General features: G+C 39.1%; 1 long non-coding RNA gene across 2 annotated transcripts in view; it reads left to right on the top strand.

The window, feature by feature from the left end:
* Positions 1-21,718, top strand: part of LOC307117522 — a 128,239-nt gene that overhangs the window by 92,963 nt on the left and 13,558 nt on the right. For both annotated transcript variants that reach the window (XR_013815445.1, XR_013815446.1), the window contains exons 3-4: positions 6,407-6,468; positions 13,249-13,365. This is a non-coding gene — a long non-coding RNA (uncharacterized lncRNA). The remainder of the gene's footprint in view (positions 1-6,406; positions 6,469-13,248; positions 13,366-21,718) is intronic.

The raw sequence follows: 21,718 nt of genomic DNA, 5'->3' as shown, positions 1-21,718 counted from the left end.
ACACTGGCAGCAAATTTCTTTGTGATGCTAATTTACAAACTCCTGATGTATGCCGGCCCTGAAATTGTTTCCAAATAATTTTCTTAAGTTCCCTAATGACCCAGAACAGGTATAATGCACTGAAAATGAATAATCACTACAAACTTTGAGCGGCTCTTTAAAAGAAAACAAAGCAAATGCATCTCCGAAATGAATTATGAACATGTTTTACTGAAGGGAATTAGGCCTGGAATATTAAGTTCAAGCTGCGTTTAGCGAAAGGCTTTCACTGTTAAATGAGAAATGAAGCTTGGCTCTGACTACCTTCTCACTTTTAAACACACTCGATGGGAGGCCTGCGTGAGATTGAGGCTGCCTTTTTATGAAACACTTTGCCGATGTTGACAACAGCTCTCAGAAACTTGCATTACCACTCACAACTATTGTCAGCCAGGTCTATAAGAGGTTGGACGCATGGAGACTAACAAACAGAGGCCGGGTCAAACCTGAGTGCCTATTCATATGTTTGCTTTACTTCCGCCGGCTCCATTTTTAAATGGCACAGCATGCTTTTAAAGCCCTGGGACAACTTAATTCAAACAAAAGCAACCTGTACTTTGCATTCCTTGAACAACGGCCACAAATCTAATAGCACTGTAATATAAAGAACTTTTTGTAGTGCTAGTGGTACTTCAGAGGTTTAAGACGAGCACTTGATGCATATGACATTTGCTCCGACTGACATAGTTTGCACAGAATTTCATTTTAGAGGACAAATGTAATCCCTAATAATTAGGTATTAATAAAAGACAGAGCAGCCTCTTTGAAATGCACCTTTCTATTGCAAGAAGAAATGGCTTTCCATTTCATCCCTGTATCAACTAAATCAACAGAAATGAAAGAACTTCCAAGCTTTTACCTCTAATCAAGTTGGAAATGTATTACCGGTGGAGAGTTTAGGGAGATGCAGACTTTTCTTTCCATGCAAGTCATTTGTTTTTCCATTAAAGTCTGTCGGCCATGCAAAAGTAGAGGGAGCAAAGTTTCAAATATGCACTAAATTATACAGCACCATTTCATGATTCAATAAATTAGGCATTACCGGACTATTTCGTCTGAAAATTAAACTTCTGACATTATTTACTCACTCTCATGTCATTCCAAACTTTCATATGGAAGACAACAAGTGAGTTCTTTAAAGTTTTAGTTCACCCAAAAATGAAAGTTCTGTCATTAGATCCTTCCAAACCAAAGACATTCGTTCATCTTCGAACCACAAATGGTTCTGTCCCTCCATTGACCGCAACGCAACTACCAGGAAAGGAAATTCTAGGTCTAATTCTAGTTGGGAAATAATCATTTTGAACTATTTGCAAATAATATTTGCATTAAAATATGCACATATATTCTTTTATTTGTAAGATGTCGTTGTCTGAGACAGCAGAGATTAGCTAGCGCTCTGTAGAGAAGTTTGTCCGTTTAGGGCTATTGTAGAAACATGGCGGTGCAAAATGGCGATTTCACTTCAAGGGGATCTGCAGTGTATGAAGATAGAAATGGCTCATTCTAAGGGAATAAAAACATAACGGTTCATTATGTAAGGTCTTTATACACCACTGAAAACATAGTTATGTTTATTATATTGCATTTCTGTCAATAGATCCTCATAAATACTACACACTGCAAAAAAATGTCCTTATGGTGAAAATGAATGGTGTTTTTACTTCCGAAAACCCAACTTCTGCACTCTAAAGTTAAATCTTATTCTTTGGAAGTGTCCATAAGCAATGTCCTCTGTGAGATGTGACCGTAAATATTTCTGAAAACAACTCTTGAAAAAGTATGCTGCAATTTGTGTCAATTAGTGCGCTCTCTCCCTATTTCAACCACATGGGATTTGAATTAGAATGGCAAATGAGACAGCAGATGTTACAGCCGACCATCAGATGCTCAGGGATATTGGGGTTACAAACCAGTCCACCTTCTCACAGTGGTCATCTATTGGACAACAGCTGACTGCGGGATTGTGTTTATTGAAAGAAGTAACGCTGCTTTCCACTGGACGGAACGAAGCACATTTAATTTCAGAGCAAAGTAAAACAGTACAAAACAAAAGAAAACAGAGACAATAATGTGTTTGCGGTGATCGGATTACAGGCGAAAACCTTGGCCACATTAAAAGCCAGGTTCAAAATTCTGTTCACAAAAACAGATTCTTTGTGTATAATCTGGAATATATGTAATTGTAATTAAAACAATTTTATTTTTCTTACCCCATTGGCAGATATTCTTTTTTTCAGCAAAACTTAATTAATTTTGATCCCCCAAAATATCTTAATATCTTATCATTTAGCATCTCAAGTAAATGTAGACTGTTTATATATTTGTGCTGGGAAATAAGACGAAAATACTACAGAGTAAGAAAATAATTTATTGCAGTGTGGGATATGCAAGGTGTAAATGCAATCCAGATAAAGAATTTCCAGATGGTAATTAAAAATTAATGCCAAGTGAAAGGGGGCCTTTAATGACATCCATCTATCATGAAATATCTGTGCATTTCTAAGTGAAGGGACGTAAATACATACAGAAATGTTTGGGACGAATTTGTCAGTATCCATCAGATGCCGTTTTGCCGTTTTTGAACCTGGTTGTGTGTAAATTACATCAGAGCAAGTGAACAAGTTCAGTCGACGGCATCTTTTTGATTACCACAAAAAATCTTTGTCTCAACGACTTTAACAATGGAAGTGAATGGAACCAACTGGAGGAGTTAAAAGCAGAAACGTGAAGCTTACCATTTTATAAAGCTCATACATTCTGTTAAAACTTCCATTAACAGAATTTTAGATTATTTGAGCGGTAAAGCTGTTTAAATAATTATTTTTACAGTCAATTTAGGGTTTTATTGTAGATGACGTAACGTTGTCAAACTTGGATTTGCTTAACACAGTATTTTAACAATTATGGATTGGTCCCATTCACTTTTATTGTAGGTGTCTCACTTTAACTATCTGTAAATATCTTTGTGAGGGAACGCAAAGTTTCTTGGGGGAACGCAAAAGTTTTGCGAGAGAGCACAAAAGATTTGACAAATATTTTTCCTCCCTTCCTAAATTTTTTCTACCACCATGTCCCTATAGGGGCTCCAAACGTTTCTGTGCGAGTGTGTGTCCGTAGTGTTTGGCCCTGTCCCAAATGGCACCCTAAACCCTCACGGTCTTCCTCTGAGTCCGTACTTTCGTGACGTAATGCCGCTTTAACTGCCGGGTAAAGTCCTCTGTGTAGCTTGCAAACTTGCGGGCTCAGCTGAAGTGCGCATCGAGGGCGCATAACCGCCGCAAAGGGGGGCGCTCTCGAGCAGCCTTCTGAAACCTAAAATGATGAATGGGACACCCTACGGTCTCGTGGACTTAACGGAAATGCGCACGCGGCAGCCATTGTAAGTCCACAAGACCGAAAGTTCATAGAAGTGTGCCATTTGGGACAGGGCCTATGTGTGTGTTTGTGTGGGAGAGCAGAGAGAGCGAAAGAAAGAGAGTATGTGCGTTTCGTACATAATTAAACTTAATTTTTTGGGAAAACCATGGAAATAATCTGTCGTTTTTTATCCTATTTGTAGCAATTATGGACGCAGACATATAGATGAGTTAATCTTCCAATGATTCGATCAAATTAACATCCTTTTCAACAAAGCACAATTCAGCTCCAGGAAATCATCATCATCACGAGGGAGATGGGGGCTTGATTCTGCCCAGAGCTACTAGTTCTGACTTCCTATGGACTCGCCACCAAACTCAGTTAAAAGAGGACAAAGGGCTCGTGGTTGTCACAAGACAAAGAAACAACCAGACCTCTGTCTTTGCAATGACCGGTAAATGAACTCCACGACACAGCTAAAACTCAGAGTAAGCTCTCAGAAACTGTTAGCTTATGGAGTACATCAAATAACTGATTATTGGACTTTCATTCAAATAGCCTTCGACATAACTTGTTAGTGTGTTTACAACTAATACACGTTAGTTAGACTATTAGGCATGTATATTACTCACAATTCATGCAATTATGTAACTATTGAATGAGTGGATGAAAAAGCATTGTGTTTGATACCGGTGTGTTCGTATGGGTATAATCCAACAGATGAGCTGAATGAAATCTTTATAGAATTTATCATGTCCTTATAGTAAGAAATTAGGTCTAAATTTACTCTCTGCTTAAGAGCAGGAAACTAAATTCTATAGATAACCCAATTTTGTGGGAGGGGTGGAGACACAGTCACCCCTGAAGCCTAATTGGCCAGAACCCATCCAGGGGATGGGCAAATGTTTGAGTTTAGTCTCAGAACACGAACGAAAAGTTCAGTTCTGTCTACAGTTCTCTACAGTTCTGTACAGTTCAGACCAGAAGCAGTGCAGAGTTCAGCTCAAGTTCGGTTCCAGTTCGGTTCGAGCTGGTTCGCGGCCTGTTCGCAGTTCAGAGATGAGCTCAGTCCTAGCAGTATGACCAGAGAGAGTTCTGAACGGAGCTCCCAGGAGACGATCTGACGATCGTGACAGACCAACTTCAGAGAAAATGGGTTAACAACGATTTCATTCAGGCCATCTGCTTTTCTCTCACTTTCCTTTCTTTTACTTAAAGTTTATTTTATTGCCGTTAAGTCTCGGGTGCTGTTAAGTTTCGCCGTAAAAGTCTCTCAACAACGAGTTTCTAACAGCGCGCTCCAACTTCAAACAACGCCCACAAGACTTTCATCCAGCCGCCAACACGCCACGTGTTCGGCTTCCCCAGACGTCAACCAGACCTTCAGCGAATCAAAGATCCGGGAAAATCCCTGTACAGCCAGGAGAAGGGAATCCCCCTTTGTAAGATGACACGCGAAACCCAAACGCAAGTAACGCCTTTTTGATTCCAAGCTGAACTGGTGCATTAGATCAAATGTAATAACCCTGCCTAAGAAACGATAGGAGGTTAAATTACTGATCAATGGTTTCTTCAGGTCATGTTTCATAAATGCATAGATTGCTTAGGATTTCATAATTTCTCTCTCTTAGAACTTATTCTTTCCTCACCTTCTTCCTTTCTGCAACGTGTGAATGTGCGAGTGTGTGTGTTTATGTTAGATATTAGTTTGATGTGTTAGATTAATCAATAAAGTTCCGTTTGTATTCAAAGATAACTGTTCTTGTGTTATGTGCTTATCAATTTAATGTCTTGAACTGCCGATCTAAGTTACCTGGCTGTTAAATAGTGTTTCACTATTGTTCGGATATTAATATCCGCTGCAGAGTTGATATTTACGGCCCGTTCAAATGAACGCTAGAAGAGTCATTTGCTCGGCTGTAAAATAGACTCTCAAAATTCCCTATGAATTCATTAAATTCATTCATTTGAGCTAAATATACATGTTTCCCTTTAACAGAGCCCCCTTTTTGTCCTTACATATCGGCGGACGAATAAGTTAAGGTGTAAACATTAATTCTGAATTATTTATAATACATAGTGTCATTCGAGTCTTTCATTTTAATTCAGTTCCCCGTTGAGTTATTATTTTATCTGACTCATAGTCGCTACAGTTGTTTACTATATTTATTTGCTTGGTGAATGTCGTTGTGGGTTTTAGTTTTTTTGCTGTTGTCGGCTATGAAGACATTTGAAATAGGCTAACTGAAATCATTTGGCGCAGTGATATGCAACTGTAATGCGGTCAAAACCTGCCTGGAACTACTTGTTCCCTGAAAATAATTGCACACCTTAGAACGTTCGTCAGCCAATCAGATTCAAGCATTCAACAGCCCCGTAGTGTAAATACAAATAATGTAAACAAAAAACCCTAGAATGCTTTACCTTGGGCTGAATAAATTATCTTCTGAGGTAAAGTTATATATGTTTGAAATAACCTGAGGCTGAATAAATGATGACAGAATTTAAGTTTTCAGGTTTTCTTTAAGGTAATTTCTTTGGTTTAAGACTATTTCTTACTGCTCTCATTGCTGACTACTAGAGTAAAGAAAGCATGTGCTTTATCGAGTAACTAAACACACTCAGCATCTGTAATACACTAAGACGTGAAGATGAAACTTCTAATCCATTGTGCCCCACAGTATAGGACCATAAGTGAGCAGAAAACATATTTGGAGGAAGCAGTCGCCCAGACAGCCGCTGGCCAGCTCACGGGAATAAAGCAGTTATCACACTTACTAAAAGAAGATTAATGTTTTATCCCTCGCACCAAATAGTGCTTTGTCTCAGAGCGCTGCAGATGGGAGAGAACGGAGTGAGAGAGAGACAGATGATAAAAGTTCTCTGTGCTTCCTCTCTAATCAGTTTAGCTCATTTCTAATAGCAATGGATGACTGATACACAGAGGAACTTTGATTGATCACACGCTGGGGATGTTCACAAAATGCATTTGCTTCCCTTCTCACAGAAGCTGGACCGCAACATCAGGAGGCGCACATGAGTCACCACAGGAGGATAGAATCAGCACAGGTGAGAGGAAAACGTCCCTGAACGCAAACCTGAGGGTCGGGCACAAGGGGTTTGAAGGTTTGGCTGGTTAAAACGGCCCGTTAGCCTCTACTGGTATAGGTTGCTCATTTATAGCAATGTTGTTATTGTCAACTAAAACTGTAACCAAGCCTAGCCCCAGGACACACAACTTAGGGATTTGGCGATGGGGACTGTTATATTTCCCTGGGGGGCTAGCAACCGGAATTAAAACTATTAAACTACTGAAAATCGTTTTTATTAATTGATATAAGGCTGAAATAAAATACAAATATTATATGAAAACTGAAAGACCTAGCAATAATTAGAAACGTTGCTTTGGCAACTAATTGAAATAAAAAAAATATGTTTAATGTATTAATGTTACTAAAACTAAAACTGACATAAAAATAAAGCTACATAGACTAGATAAAAACTGAAAATATAAAAATAAAAGCCAATTCAAAATATCAATAAATATTATAATATATAAATATTATTAAAGGGTTACTTCAGTGATTTAGCATTAAGCTTTGTATTTAAACTGGGTCATTTATGTAGTAGAAATGTGACATTATTTTTGAATTTGGTGCCTTCTAGACTGAGAAAAGACAGAAAATGTATTTTTGTCTCATGTGGATGAAAGACAACAACTCCCAGAAAGCACTTGCTTCGCTGCCCAACGAGGCTACTCCGTACACCGTCGTTTTGATCTTCATAGAATTACAATCATTTTGTTCAGTTAGAGAATAAACACTACAATTAAAAACTGAATGTGTCTTTTCACTAAAGCCAAACGAAAGTCACGTCACAGATGCAGCAGTGTCAGATTTCATTCATCACGAAGAGCTGAGCTGAGGTAACGTTAAGCGTCAGTCTGGCACATTTTCTGGCACATCGCATATGGAAGCTAAACTATCACAGGAATTCATTGAAAAGTTGAAACACTCACTTTGCTCTGCACCGCGCTCTGTTATGATTGTCCGTGCGGCCGTCTGTGTCTTACATTCTGTGCGTGAGATCTCTCCCCTATGGGCGGGTTGAAAACATGCGGAACAGCTCCATCTAGTGGCTGTAGTTTTAAGCCTCTGGCCAAAAAATCCTCAGATGACGCAAAATGACGATATTTGCGTCATCGGAGGATTTTTCCCAGAAATAAAATGCGTAATTCTCTCGTCTGAGGGGGATATGAGGGGGGAAAGTACCATAATTTGAATATACTACCGGGTTTCTACTGATACAATGCCTAATCCTAAATCACTGAAGTTACCCTTTAGGTAGACTTCAGTGACTTCTCAGCTACGTCAACTTATCAACATTCTCAGGAGAAATGAAAATAGGCATAATACACCAAAGGCGATAACGATGAAGATATAAAAGTATAATAAAATTTGGCAAAGGTGGCGATTATTTAAAGTTTTGCCTCTGTGTCGCTATCTCAGTTTGAAACCTGCAATTGCAGTTATTTGTGTAGTTATCATCTGTACGTGAGTCTGTGATCAATAGTAAATGCTGCTCAATCTGCAAGCCAGAGGGCGCTCTCGCGCAAGGTACTCCAAATATGTGCTGCAGAAGTACAATAGCGCATGTCATTCCAGGAAATCCCTATGAACATCATACTATCGGTGAGCTGAATAAACAGAATATTGAAACGCTTTGATTGATTAAACATGACTAAATGCTTCTCATACTCGCTGTGATGGATCGTTCAGATGAAGCAGCATTTACTACTGAATGAGCCACCCTGCACTGACAAATTGCGCAGAAATAAATAATCGCAGCCTTTGCGATTTCATAATCGCGATAAGCCAAATTGCGACAAGCGCGATGTCATGTTAATTGCAATTTATCGTGCAGCCCTAGTCAGAATATAATTCTTAGGCATCTGGATTTTCCAATGCGGTTAGAGTGGGAATAACCTTGGGCCAGTTGTTCAAAAAGTTTCATCTGGATCAGAGTGATCTGGATTTGGAAATCCCACGTTTTGCTATTTAGGTGTGTGCCGGTTTTGTCATGGCAAAATTGGACTGGATCATCCTGATCCAGATGCACACTTTTTTCAGGGGCCAGTTGTTCAGAAAGTAATCTGATCAGATTTTATCTATCGGATTGGATCAAATCTTGAAAATGGGTTGTTCAGAAGAAAAAAAAGGAATCTTGGAAATCCAATCTTGGTTTTGATCTGGTTTTATTAGCAGATGCAGACGGATCATTTCCATGACCAACGCAATCTACCATGAGCAGCGCAAATTAGCGTCTGATTTAATGCTGCCTTCAGTTTTCTAGTTCAAAAGTGCACATGAGGCCCTTTGAAGTCACTCATGTCAATGCAATGAGCTCGTAATCACGGCTTCAGAAGTGATTTTGAGAGACGTTTTTCGGCACGTCTTTGTGTTCACCTAGCCTGACAAGCCAGACCCACATCAAGATGTTGGGTCTGGAAACACATTAGCAGGGCTCAATCCAAGGGGCGGGATAAACGGTTGTCTTTCAAATTCCCTCTGCACGCAATTGGATAGCGCCATGAGCGCCACAACCAACCAGAGCAAAGAAGAAGGTGAAGCCGAGCTAACGTTACTTGATAGACTTTCGCTGTATCTGGTCGGCAAAACTTTGAACACCTCTTCCTTTCTTAAGAATGACTTCAGTGCCGTTCTTTGTTCTTTTCTCAAAGAAAAGCTTAACTCCGTCTTCCAGAGTCGCGGCCAAAACCGATTCGAAAGGCCGCTGTTCGTCAGCTTCTTTGTTTACGAGTAGCACACAGAACCTCCGCAACTCTGCCGTGACGTGCCGTCATTATGTTAAGCCCGCCCACAGACTCTACACACGCTGTGATTGGCCTGACCAGAGTTTGGTTTTTCCAGCTCGCAGGTCTACCGAGAGTTGCTAAACTACACTTGCGGCAAAATACATTTTCTGCCGCTAGGGTGCGTCTAGATTTCACACACGAGCGCATCTCAGGCTCAGCTCTCCCGTCTCTGCAGGACATCTACACCAAACGCTGCAGAGGTAGAGCTACTAAAATCATCAGAGACATTAATCACCCTGCAAACTCTCACTTCACCCTGCTGCCATCTGGTAAGCGCTTCCGTAGCCTGATGGCAAAGACTGAAAGACTCAGGAGGAGTTTCTTCCCCCAGGCCATCAGACTCCTGAACTCAGTCACGTGACTTCACTTCACCCCGCACACGCATAAACATCCAGTTTTTTTAACATTAACATCCACATACTGCCATTGCACTGCACTTTACGTTCCTATTGTTACTGCGTAACAACCTGTAATAAACCTGTTTGCACATCATACTCCTGTTAACACATCCATTATACTTCTTTATATATATATATATATATATATATATTATGTTAACCACTTATTTTTAAGTCTACAGTTTATCTCACTTATCATATCCACTTATTTTATATTTTATATTTATATTATTTTTATCTTTTTATTTTTATCTTATTTCCTATTTTTATCTTTTACTTGATTTATTTATAATTCTACTTATGTTAATACTTTTTATTCTAATTTTATTCTATTTCTATTTCAATTTCCCCTTGTGTTTCTTGTAACTGTTATTTGCACTGTCCATGGAGCGGACCTGTTTACATTTCACTGCCAGTTGTATATTGTGTATATAACTGTGTATGTGACAAATAAAACTCTTGAATCTTGAATCTCTCAGAAAAAACGGTACAGTGGAGGTACAATTTTGTTCCTTGAAAAACAAAACGTATAACTGTACCTTTAAAGGTACACAATTGGTCCTTAGGGTACAATTCAACCATTGGCAGGCAAGTTCGGTCCTAGTGAGTCGCTGTCCTGCAGAGTTTGCCTCCAACCCTGAAAGACATTTATAGAAGCTCTTATTGAGAATTAACAGAGGTTTAGATGTTGATGATTTATTGAAAATAAATTATGGTGATGAGTGTTTTCTTTAGTTGGGCAGTTTGACTCAGTTTGGCTTTTTATGCGAGTTTGTGGTTTTTGTTACAGTGTACAAAACACAAAATCTGTTCAAATCAAAAGAAATCATAAACAAAAATTGTCATAAGAAAAATGGTTGACTAAACTCATCACTGACTAAAAATATCAATAAATAATATTCACCAACAATACTTTCTTGCCACAGATCAGACATTCTGAATTTTGATTTTTAAATACATTCTAGGGGGGGGGGGAGTTTAGACGCACACAGATATCAAGAATCAGCATATGAATCTCAACAATGGTGACAATGCTGCAATGCATACTGGGAGCCATGTGTTTTATACTGTGGTGGCTTAGTAGGGTTGAAGCTAAACTCTCCAGGACATCAGCTCTCTTGTACTGAACTTGCCTACAGAGTGCACCCATGCAATTTTAACTGGCGATGCGCCACGTGAACGTGCAAATTCAGTAGATGGTACACAAGGTGGTGCTGTACCACTTTACGCTTCTGACACTCGCTTGTCACACAGAAGAAGAAGAAAGACAGTATTTACATGCTTGCCAAAACCATTCACACACTTTTTGCTAACTGACAAGCGGCATTAGCAGCTCATCTTCTTCTCGTCTACTTACTTCCTCTTCGTCGTATCAATGGGTTCGGCAAGACCGTTTTGTGCTTGAGCGCCACCAAGTCATGTTTTACTGTAACTTCAGCAGCTCCAGGCACGTGAACAAATGCGCCGATCTCATTGGTCGGACAGTTTTTAACACGGCGCGTCAAAACAAAAAAACAAACCCAAGGCGTTTAAAAAAAAAATTATGCTTATACGTCTGCCGTTTTGCGCATTGGTGTGCACACTCACATTGGCGCCCTTTGTTTAGTCACAAGGCATTAAACGTCGGCGATAAACACGCACAAAAATCGTCCCGGTGTGAACAAGCCTTGAGACATGCTTTTTTTTGGGTGGTAAATAATAGAGCAAACACCAGTTAATTGACTAAATCACCTTGCATGATTCATTTAAATACTCTCATAAATGTTGAGTCTGAAAGGGAAGCTCCTGCAAGTGCATATGCAATATGGTCAGCCACAAAAATAACCCTGTCCTAATTTTTCTTAAATTCCTGACAGTAGTTGTTTTTATGTCAAAAGAGAGTTTGCGCTGGAGCAAGCTGTTAGTAAATCTGGCCCTCGGTTGTTTTGTTTCAAAACAAGAATCTTTCTGAACTTTGCTCAGTGATTATTAATTTGCTAAACAATGCTCAGTGCATTTGGATTCAGTGTTTATTTGATAATTTTATGCAGGCACACAGAAAACTGTTTGTGTTTGTTGAGAAGTGAACAGGAAAGTTGCTTATTGTAGAACTTTTGACGTGACTAGACTAACTGGATGGGTTTATGGAGTGGAAGCCCGGTCTGGGTAATGTTATGCTGAGAATGAATCAAATGCGGGGCGGTGGCAAAATGATCAGTGATTTTGTAATCAGAAAGCCTTTGGATATCTGCCCTTGAAAGAGAGAGAGAGAGGACTGGTGGAGCTTGTAAATGGATGCGGTCCAAATCGAAAACAATGATCAGCGTGTCGCCTTGGTGATGAGGGAAGACCAAGCCACCAGAGTATGACAAAAATATTCAATACATAATTTTAAAGAAACATTTTACCCAAAATGGAAAAATCTGTCGTCTTTTACCCACTCTCATGTTGATGTGAAACCCGTATTCATGGCCCTTTCATGGTGTTTTTATGTCATTTTTGGAGCTTGACAGCCCCAGTTCCCTTGTAAATTTAATTAAATGAAAATGATTCCTCCATTCCTGCTCTAAAAAAGAAAGTCATGAGGGTGAGTAAATAATGTCAGGAATTTCATTTCATAGTGCGAACTATCCCTATAAAACAACACTAGTAATGACAGGCATGGTTTCACGGTTTCAAAGACTTCGTTCCCTGCATAGTTCAAATACAAATTAATATGACTTCATTCAGCAAGCACTCAGCATCCAAGCAAGGCGTCCCAAGCTGCAGTGATTGAAATATAATTATTGGGAAATGAATTCATCTCCGAGTCCCTGCCAGTGATTGCTTCCTCACTGCAAGTCCATCTGGACAAACCAAGCACCTTTTTTTTTACACTGAATCCTCAATGAGTTCCTTTACACGGCCCACGCCGTACATCCTATCACGCATCCCTGCATCATCCTAGTCCCTGAGCTCTTTTCCATGCCACATCCAGCAGTGGGCCAAGGTTTATTAATCTACCACAAATCCCCCAGCGTTCCCGTACATGTCAGGCCGTCATAATCTCTTCTACATGAGCTGTCAAGTGAAGGGTCTTGTTTTCCGTCAAAGTGCACGGAGGCTTTTGGATTTGCGAGCGCATTCTCCACTGTCAGTTTGAATATGCTAGATGCAAATAAAAAAAGTCACCTTCACACAGTTCAACCGTGCTACACACCCGTCTGAACATTTGAAAAACTCACATACTGATACATACTGAGTATATCGTTTTTGCTAATAGATCTTGCTGTGTTGCCTTTGAACACAGAGAATGTATAAAATACAGAGCGGTCATAGATATGTACATAGATGCCTCGTTAGTGCCTGCGCGGATCGGTCGAATGAGTAATCTACGTATATATTTCTATGATCGCGCTGGTATTTTGACCTTATTCGCAGGAAGTTATGGCGGTCTGGAGAGCTGATGACATTCGTCTGATATGAGGTGAAATAATAGAATAAATACTGCTCGGTTTCTCGCAGAAACCGATCGTTTCGTGTCTTAAGACATCAATGTGTCGCCATGAGCCGCAGGGTTTAATTTGAAGTTGTGCATGTTTTTTTTTACTCAAATAGAATTGGACCCCATTCACATGCATTATACGACTGACAGACGGCAACGGTTGGAGTTAAAAATCTTCATTTGTGTTCTACTGAAGAAACAAAGACACCTACATCTTGGATGCCCTGGGGGTAAGCAGAAAAACATCAAATCTTCGTTTTTGGGTGAACTATCCCTTTAAAAACATTGAAATAAAGCTGAAATAAAATATAAGTTAGAAATGTTGCCTTGGCAATAGACTGAAATAAGTTGAAACACAAAAAATTATTAACTGTAGCTAAAACTGAAATAAAATACATTAAACCTAAATAGCAGTATATAAAAATGTATGAAATATTTAAAAAACTAATAAAATGATATAACGAAACAAAAATTAAAAAGAAACCCAAAAATAAAAGCTAATTCAATATATTAATAAAACTACAATAAAACTAAAATTAAAAACAAAACAAAAAACACTAGAATCCCAATTACTGAGCGAGCATATAGACAAAAGCAATGGAATCCACGTCACATAACAGAGATCATCTACCGTGTTTTACAGCAAATATATGCCGTACAGGTTTTTTTATCCGTTTTTTTAGCATTAAGCTTTGTATTTAAACTGGGTCATTTATGTTGTAGAAATGTGAAATTATTTTTGAATTTGGTGCCTTCTAGACTGAGAAAAGACAGAAAATGTATTTTTGTCTCATGTGGATGAAAGACAACAACTCCCAGAATGCACTTGCTTCGCTGCCCTACAAGGCCCTATTTTATATGTGTTCTAGGAACTTTGACACATTGTGAATTTGCTGTGTTGGCCGGCATTGCAGTGAAATCAGAGCACTAGACTTCAGCATGAATTTCAAAGTCGGAAACACAACTTCAAATGGCATTCAACTGCACTGAAGTTGGAAATTCCAAACATAAACTCTGCAGATTAGATAGATATCTAGGACTGAACACCCCTGCTGAGAGCATTAGATATTTAAAAGACAAAGTTCTTTAAACAACCTATCAGATATGTCTTTGAGATGGATTGCTGCATATCTTCCACAAAATATTTCTTATACCTGAGAGTGTGAATTTAAAAATAATTTTAAAAGTCTGTTCTAGGGCTGCAACGACGCGTGAAATGCGTCGACGCGTCAGCGGCACATTATTTACGTTCTAGAATGGAACAGAAGATCTAGAATAATGGCAGCTTCTGCTCCCGGGCATAGTGAAAATGATCATTTATCATATAAAGCCAGACCGCGACATTCAAAAGTGTGGGAGTACTTTAAACAGAAGCCGAATAAAACTGTGCTTTGTTCGCTCTGTAACGCCGGTTTATCACTGCGCGCGGTGGCAGAGCAGAAGCTGTGTGCGTGGAGAGCGGGAGCTTTCACACTGCCAGTCAGTGTTGCCAAGTCCGCTTTTTTACCCACGGAATTGGGCTACTTCTACACTGTTGCCGCGGGCTGTGTCTCATGTCCACGGGTTGAAGCAAAAAAACACACGTATTAACCCCCCGAACGCGATGTTTACCAGAGAACCTCCCCGAAACGCGATTGGGCTTGTTTTGGGCTAGTTTTGAGTAACGAATGGGTGGGTTTTGTTGTGTAAACCTGGCAACCCTGCGGCCAGTGTTCTCTCGCGCAGCTGAACGCGCCACGCGTGTATTGCAACAGACGGTCACATTTTCCGGGGTTCTTCTCCGACCCCTGTACGTCTCGTGCTTTTATTTATTATGGGCTGCATATATCTCCTGTTAATGCGACCCGGTTCCCCTCTGTCCCAAACACATATGCATAATAACATGCTGTATAGAGGTAGTTTGCATGATTAAAGTAACATTAAAGTTAAGATATGCCTCTAGCTTTAATCATTTAAATATGTCTTTGAAGTTTGGGCAAAAACTTCTGGCAGCTTTAGTCGTTGTTTATGCACATGTATCTTCAAAATAGACGACTACATTAAAACTATGCTGAAAGCTCCTGTATGTGAACCTTTTGCAGATAAATACAAGTGCATTTTCGTTTACTATTGACACAAATCAATAAGTAAATCATACTCAACTACTATAGTAAACAACTTTTCCTAATTAGGCCTACTCTGTATACATTTTATGATGAATAGTATCATTATATATTATGTTTAAAAAGCTTCTTGTGTTCATATATTTCATTATAAAATGGCAAACTATGTACACTACCCTTCCTGAAATACAATTAATATTGTCATCATTCATGATTTCATGTTAAAATAATATACAAATTCACTACCCTCTTTGAAATACAATAATCAGTAAAAAAGAATAATAAGACTAATCTGGAAAAATAATCGTTAGATTAGTCGACAGAAAAAATAATCGTTAGTTGCAGCTCTAGTCTGTTCTAAACCATTTCATTTCAAAATGAGCAATACAATATACTCGGTCCACAAGGACGGAAGGCAGCACTGAGAAAGCACACCAATTCTCTTACTGCTAAATAATCCACAAGTAGCGGCATGCAGCATTAAGAAAAAGCATAAAAAATTTGTGATGTTTGTTCCTTGGCAATACATTGAGATTACATCTGACAGGAACAGGAGCAAGTGTGATACATCTCTGTTCAGTTTTATAGTCAAGGGAGACACTGTGCAATGGCTATGAACTCCCCGGAGGAAAAGAGAGTACCAGGAGACAGATTTGTGGTTCTTCTCCCATGGGCGGCACAGCATACCGTGTGTTTGCCATCTGTTTTGTAGGCAATAACGCTGCACAGTGATCAAAATGTATAAACAAGACACGTTTTCAGCAGCTTGTTAGAATGAGAGATTCAATCAAAAAAGCTTGATTTGGGGGTGGTGTTCTTTCGATGCAACCCCCATAGACGATCCGATGGGAACATCGGGAAGAAGTGTCTAAAAGTAATGTGCCTGGAATGAAATGACTTGAGGAATAGAGACTCCTAGTGGAAAGATTGTGGAGGTGCATTTTAAACCATGGATCCTCATGCATTACAGCAAAGTTTGTTATTACACATTCTTAAGTCCCTCTAAAAGTCATGTTTGGCATTTAATGGTGCAACTGATGTGGCCTTGAAAATGCCTAAAGTCACCTTAACAACAGCAATAAAGTATAGAGGACCAAACATACAAAAATCAAAGTGCACAGTTTTAAAGGTCCCATGGCATGAAATTTTCATTTTATGAGGTTTTTCAACATTAATATGAGTTCCCCTAGCCTGAATATTGTCCCCAAGTGGATAGAAATGTTGATCGGTGTAAAACCGAGTTCTGGCTGTCTTTCTCTGCCTTTGAGAAAATGACAGCCCAGACGAGCCAATCCTGAAGTCTCCTGGTTTGACGTCCAAGCAGGAACGGTTTCCTCCCTTTCCTCCACCCAGAGAATCTGGCACGCCCATGCAAACGCTCAAGAGATCATTACTTGTGAACAAGTGAATGCTGGCAGTTTCTCAGTTTTTGGATGTACAAATGAAAACAGAAGTCTTTTTTCAGTTCCTTCTGATCTGTGATCAGTGATTTCTTATGTGTAGCTAATTATTTATTATTCATGCACACACTGCGGCTTCTCTCTCTCCCGACAGAACAGTGTTTTCGTGTTTTCTATCTTGTGAGTCAGTGTTTTTGTACGTCCTCGTCGCGTCTATCTGTTCTTAAATGTGCATACAGTCGGGAGTTTCTGCTTAACATCGGCAGAGCCACATCTTTAGAGATAAACCTCACGCACGCCAAAGCTCGGCCTTCAACATCCCCGACCCCCAGTACTGCATCTGGCCCAAAGCGGAGGCACCAAAACCTCACGCACGCCGAAGCTCGGCCTTCAACATCCCCGACCCCCAGTACTGCATCTGGCCCAAAGCGGAGGCACCAAACGCGGCGTGAGATTAAGCAGAAGGGGGGTAAGCGTGAGGGTATCCGGCTAGGCTAGCCAGCTTTCCCCACAATAAACTGGATTACATTCGATTACTGCTGTTGTGTCTTTGTTTGCGCTGTGTAAGTTACTCAATGCGCGTCACTGACGCTTTTCATATGATTGGAACATATCTAGAAATAATGCTTTAATCAAACTTACTAACTCGTTCATCTCGCTGTAATGGTACATTGCATGTGTTACAAAGTTGGTAGAATAATGATGAAGACGGACTCGGCGTGACTGGGACTCGTGTTTATTCAGAACTCTCAGATACAAACACAATAAACTTGCGCTGACAGACAGCGCTCTCACAACTCAGTAGTTACTATAAATAACTTTGTTAGCAATCGCTCCGTCTCCGTGATGTCCGGTTCGCGAACGAATCATTCTTTTGAATCGGTTCTTTTTAGTGAACCGAACCAATTCACCAAATCGGACTGAATCGTTCTAAACGGTTCGCGTCTCGAGTCAGCGCTGATCCATAATTTACTAAAGTTACTAACTTTCTGACATGAGTGATAGCCCCTCCGACAAGAAATAAACTAATAACCTGAAGTATATTCTAGTAACTACAACAGTTCACCCTGAACTGAGACATGCTGAGAGAACTGACGAGAAGTGAACTCAGGTCCATCCGTCTCTCTGGCAGCAGCTCGTGCTACGTAGACCTCGTTAAACCACGCCCCCTCCGCTCATTTCAAATGCAAAGATGTCAGCCAATCACAACAGTGGGCGTTTTTACTGAAGTCTCACAGCAGACACGCCTCTTGAAACAGGGCATTCAGCCACAGGGCAAACAGCAGTATAGACAAAATGCCTTTTATTTCTAAATTATGACATTTTATGATGAAAAAATCATACTAACAAAATAAGTACACCTCAGGAAACACTATAAAATAATAGAAAAATGCCATGCCATGGGACCTTTAAATGTATGTTTATGACAGGAGTTAAAGTCCCCATGAAATCAAAATGGAAGTTTTTTGGCTTTAAGTATGAATATGTTAGCCGTCATGTTATCTATAAGCTAGTGTGCGCCAAAACAGTGCCAAAATTCCCATTTAGAAGATATAAGCGTTAAAAATTTTGATGACATCACGCTGCACATCTTCTCATCAGATTTTCTGTCCAATCAAATGTTCTCTAGAATCTAAAGCCCCGTCCCCTACATTATAAATTGACGCTGCGGGCCTGCGGCTGAAATCGGTCACTCATTCACACATTTACTATTTTCTACATGGTGAATGGCACACAGTGCACTATATTGGGGATATGGAACGATTCAGACAGTGTAAATATGCTTTCATTTGGGACGAATGAAGTCTGGTTTCTCGTCAGTGTCATGTGAACCTTTGCAGCTCCGGTCCAGAGACACGAGAGCACAGAGTGGATCATATGCGCAGACCACAAAATATATGGGACCTATTTAAATTCTGTGTGCTATATTTAAAGCGATATGGAGGAGATTAGGAGGGGTAACTGCTGCTTTATCGAGCTCAACGGCTCTGGTCGAGCTGTGATATAAACTAAACGCTATTGGCTGTTTAGAAAAAGGGGAGGAGCTGTTCGATATGTCACGCCTGTTTTAGTGGAAATTACTAGAAGAACCATAATAACCTATTTGTGTAATAACCTTTCAGGGGTTTTTTTTTTTCTTAGTGTGATAAATTGTAATAATCTGAAGCTTTTGTGCCGTGGAAAGCATCAATGGATGTTAAAGGTTCTTCATGGAACTATTGATGCCAATAAAGAAACTTCATTTTTAAGAGTGTAGATGCTAAAATGGGCAAAAAGTCCAATAGACTAACATTGAAGAGACTTGAATTTAGAAACCAGAATATTAGATACTAGTAATAAGCCAGTAAGAAGCCACCTAGCACCATGGTCTAAATTACACTATTACAACAAAAAGGAAAATTAGCCCATGATATACTCACCCTCAAGTCATCCTAGGTGTATATGACTTTCTTCTTTCAGACGAATACAATCAGAGTTATATTAAAGGTCCCGTTTCCTGTGTTTTTGAAGCTTTGATTGTGTTTACAGTGTGCAATATAACATGTGTTCATGTTCCGCGTGTAAAAAAACTATTTACTTATCTGTATACCACTGTTTTCACTGTCCTAAAAACGGCCTGATGATTTCCTTGTTCTATGAAGTCCCTCCTTCAGAAATACGTAACGAGTTCTGATTGTGCCAGCGGTTCCCGTGTTGTGATTCGACAGCAGCTTAGCGCACGTTACCGGAAAGGTCACGCCTCTTACCATAACGGGGAGATGCATGCGCTCAATGTTATTGTAAACATGTCTATATTACCGTATCAATTTGAGCCGGAATCAGACCCGGGATGAAAATAACAGCGTCTCGACGACATGGCGACAAACACACTCTACAAACGCAACACTTCCTCTTCTCCAAGTGGGAGAGCAACAAGACCACGCCCCCTTTTTTGCGTATTCTTGTGGGCGGAGGTTAGTCAACAAACTGTTAAAGCAGGATGTACAGGGATGTAGTCCAAACCGGCCGTTCGCTGTAGGCTTTGAAAGGGAACTTCTGTTAAATAAAATATCTCGCTTGGCATTGAACTTTGAGCTTTATAATTTTACAGGTATTATTTATGCTCTAACAGCAACATTACACACTAACTAAATTTTGAAAAATGGGATTACAAAGAACAGGACCTTTAAAAATGTCCTGGCTATTCCAAGCTTTATAATGGGAGTGAATGGCTGTTTCTGTTTTGAAGTCCATAAAAGTACATCGGATTAGCCAGGACATTTTTTAATATAACTCAGATTGTATTCGTCTGAAAGAAGAATGTTATATACACCTAGGATGACTTGAGGGTCAGTAAATCATGGGCTAATTTTCATTTTTGGGTGAACTAACCCTTTAAAAACAATAGAAACATCATAGCAATGTCATGGCAACCATCTACATAACATGGCCCCAGCATGGACAAGCACAACTCACATTTCTTCCGAAAATATACAAATCTAGTTCATATCTATAAAAAAGGATGATACAAAAAAAGCACAAAAAAATATATATAGTTGCACAAATAACACTCTTGAGTTAAGCATGTTTGATTAAACTGCAAAAGGCTCATACAGTGTAATTTAAAATGATGGCTATCACTCGAGCACTGACGCTCATAACAACAGCTCAGAGACATGGAGTGTTTACTGAAACTAACACAAATAACAAACACTTAAGAATAATCATTAAAAGACATGATGCAAGAGGCAAAGTAGGATCAAGAAAAAAGACAATGAAAGTAAGGAAGGGATGAATAAGGGAAGAAAGAGAAGGAAGAAAGGAATGAATGAAAGAAAGAAGAAAGGACATGAATGAAGAAAGGGGGAAAGGAAGAAGGAAAGGAAATGAAGGAAGAAAAAGAAGGAAATATATCAGAAATGCAGGAGGAATGAAGGAACGTAGTGAGGGAAGAAGGAAGAGAGAGCAGGAAATGAAGAATTAAGAAACAAGAAAGGAAGAAGGGAAGAAAGAAAATAATTCAAGAGAATGAAGGAACATAGGATATGAATAAAGAAAGGGAAGGAAGGAAATAGATATTAAGGGAATATGGAAGCAATGCAGAAAGGATAAAAGAAGGAAGGAACGAAGCAGAAAATTAAGGAATAAGGAAACAAGGAAATGAAGGAAGAAAGACAATGAGGGGAGGAAGAGAAAAAAGAAAAGAACGAGGAAAGGAAATGAAGAAGGGAGGTAAGGAAGAGAACACATGAATGAAGGAAGGAAATAGGGCAGAAAGGAGGGAGGAAGGAAGGAAGAAAGCAGAGCAGAAAATTAAGGAATGAGGCAACAAGAATAGGAAGAAAAAGAGAAATTAAAGGAAGAAAAAGAAGGAAAATAGCAGAAATGGAGAAGGAATGACAGAATGCAGTGAGGGAAGAAAGAGAAAAATTATATTTATAAAAATATATTTATAAAAATTATAAAAATTTATAAAATTATAAAGCCCCCAGGCCATCAGACTCCTGAACTCAGTCACGTGACTTCACTTCACCCCCGCACACACATAAACATCCAGTTTAAACATTAACATCCACATACTGCCATTGCACTGCACTTTACTTTACTTTCCTATTGTTACTGCGTAACAACCTGTAATAAACCTTGCACATTATACTTCTTTATATATACATATATATATATTTATGTTAACCACTTATTTCTAAGTCTACAGTTTATCTCACTTATCATATCCACTTATTTTTTTATATTTTTATATTTTAATTTTTATATTTTAATTTTTATCTTATTTCCTATTTTTATCTTTTACTTGATTTATTTATAATTCTACTTATGTTAATACTTTTTATTCTAATTTTATTCTATTTCTATTTTAATTTCTTGTAACTGTTATTTGCACTGTCCATGGAGCGGACCTGTTTACATTTCACTGCCAGTTGTATATTGTGTATATAACTGTGTATGTGACAAATAAAACTCTTGAATCTTGAATCTTGAATCTTGGGAAGAAGGAAGAGGGCAGGAAATAAAGAAATAAGAAACGAAAGGAAGAGGGGAAGAAATAAAATTAAAGAGAATGAAGGAACATATGAATGAAGAAA

This window comes from Gobio gobio (genome assembly GCF_949357685.1).
Source record: "Gobio gobio genome assembly, chromosome: 21".
Classification (NCBI taxonomy): Eukaryota; Metazoa; Chordata; class Actinopteri; order Cypriniformes; family Gobionidae; genus Gobio; species Gobio gobio.
This window is presented reverse-complemented; position numbering and strand designations above follow the sequence as displayed.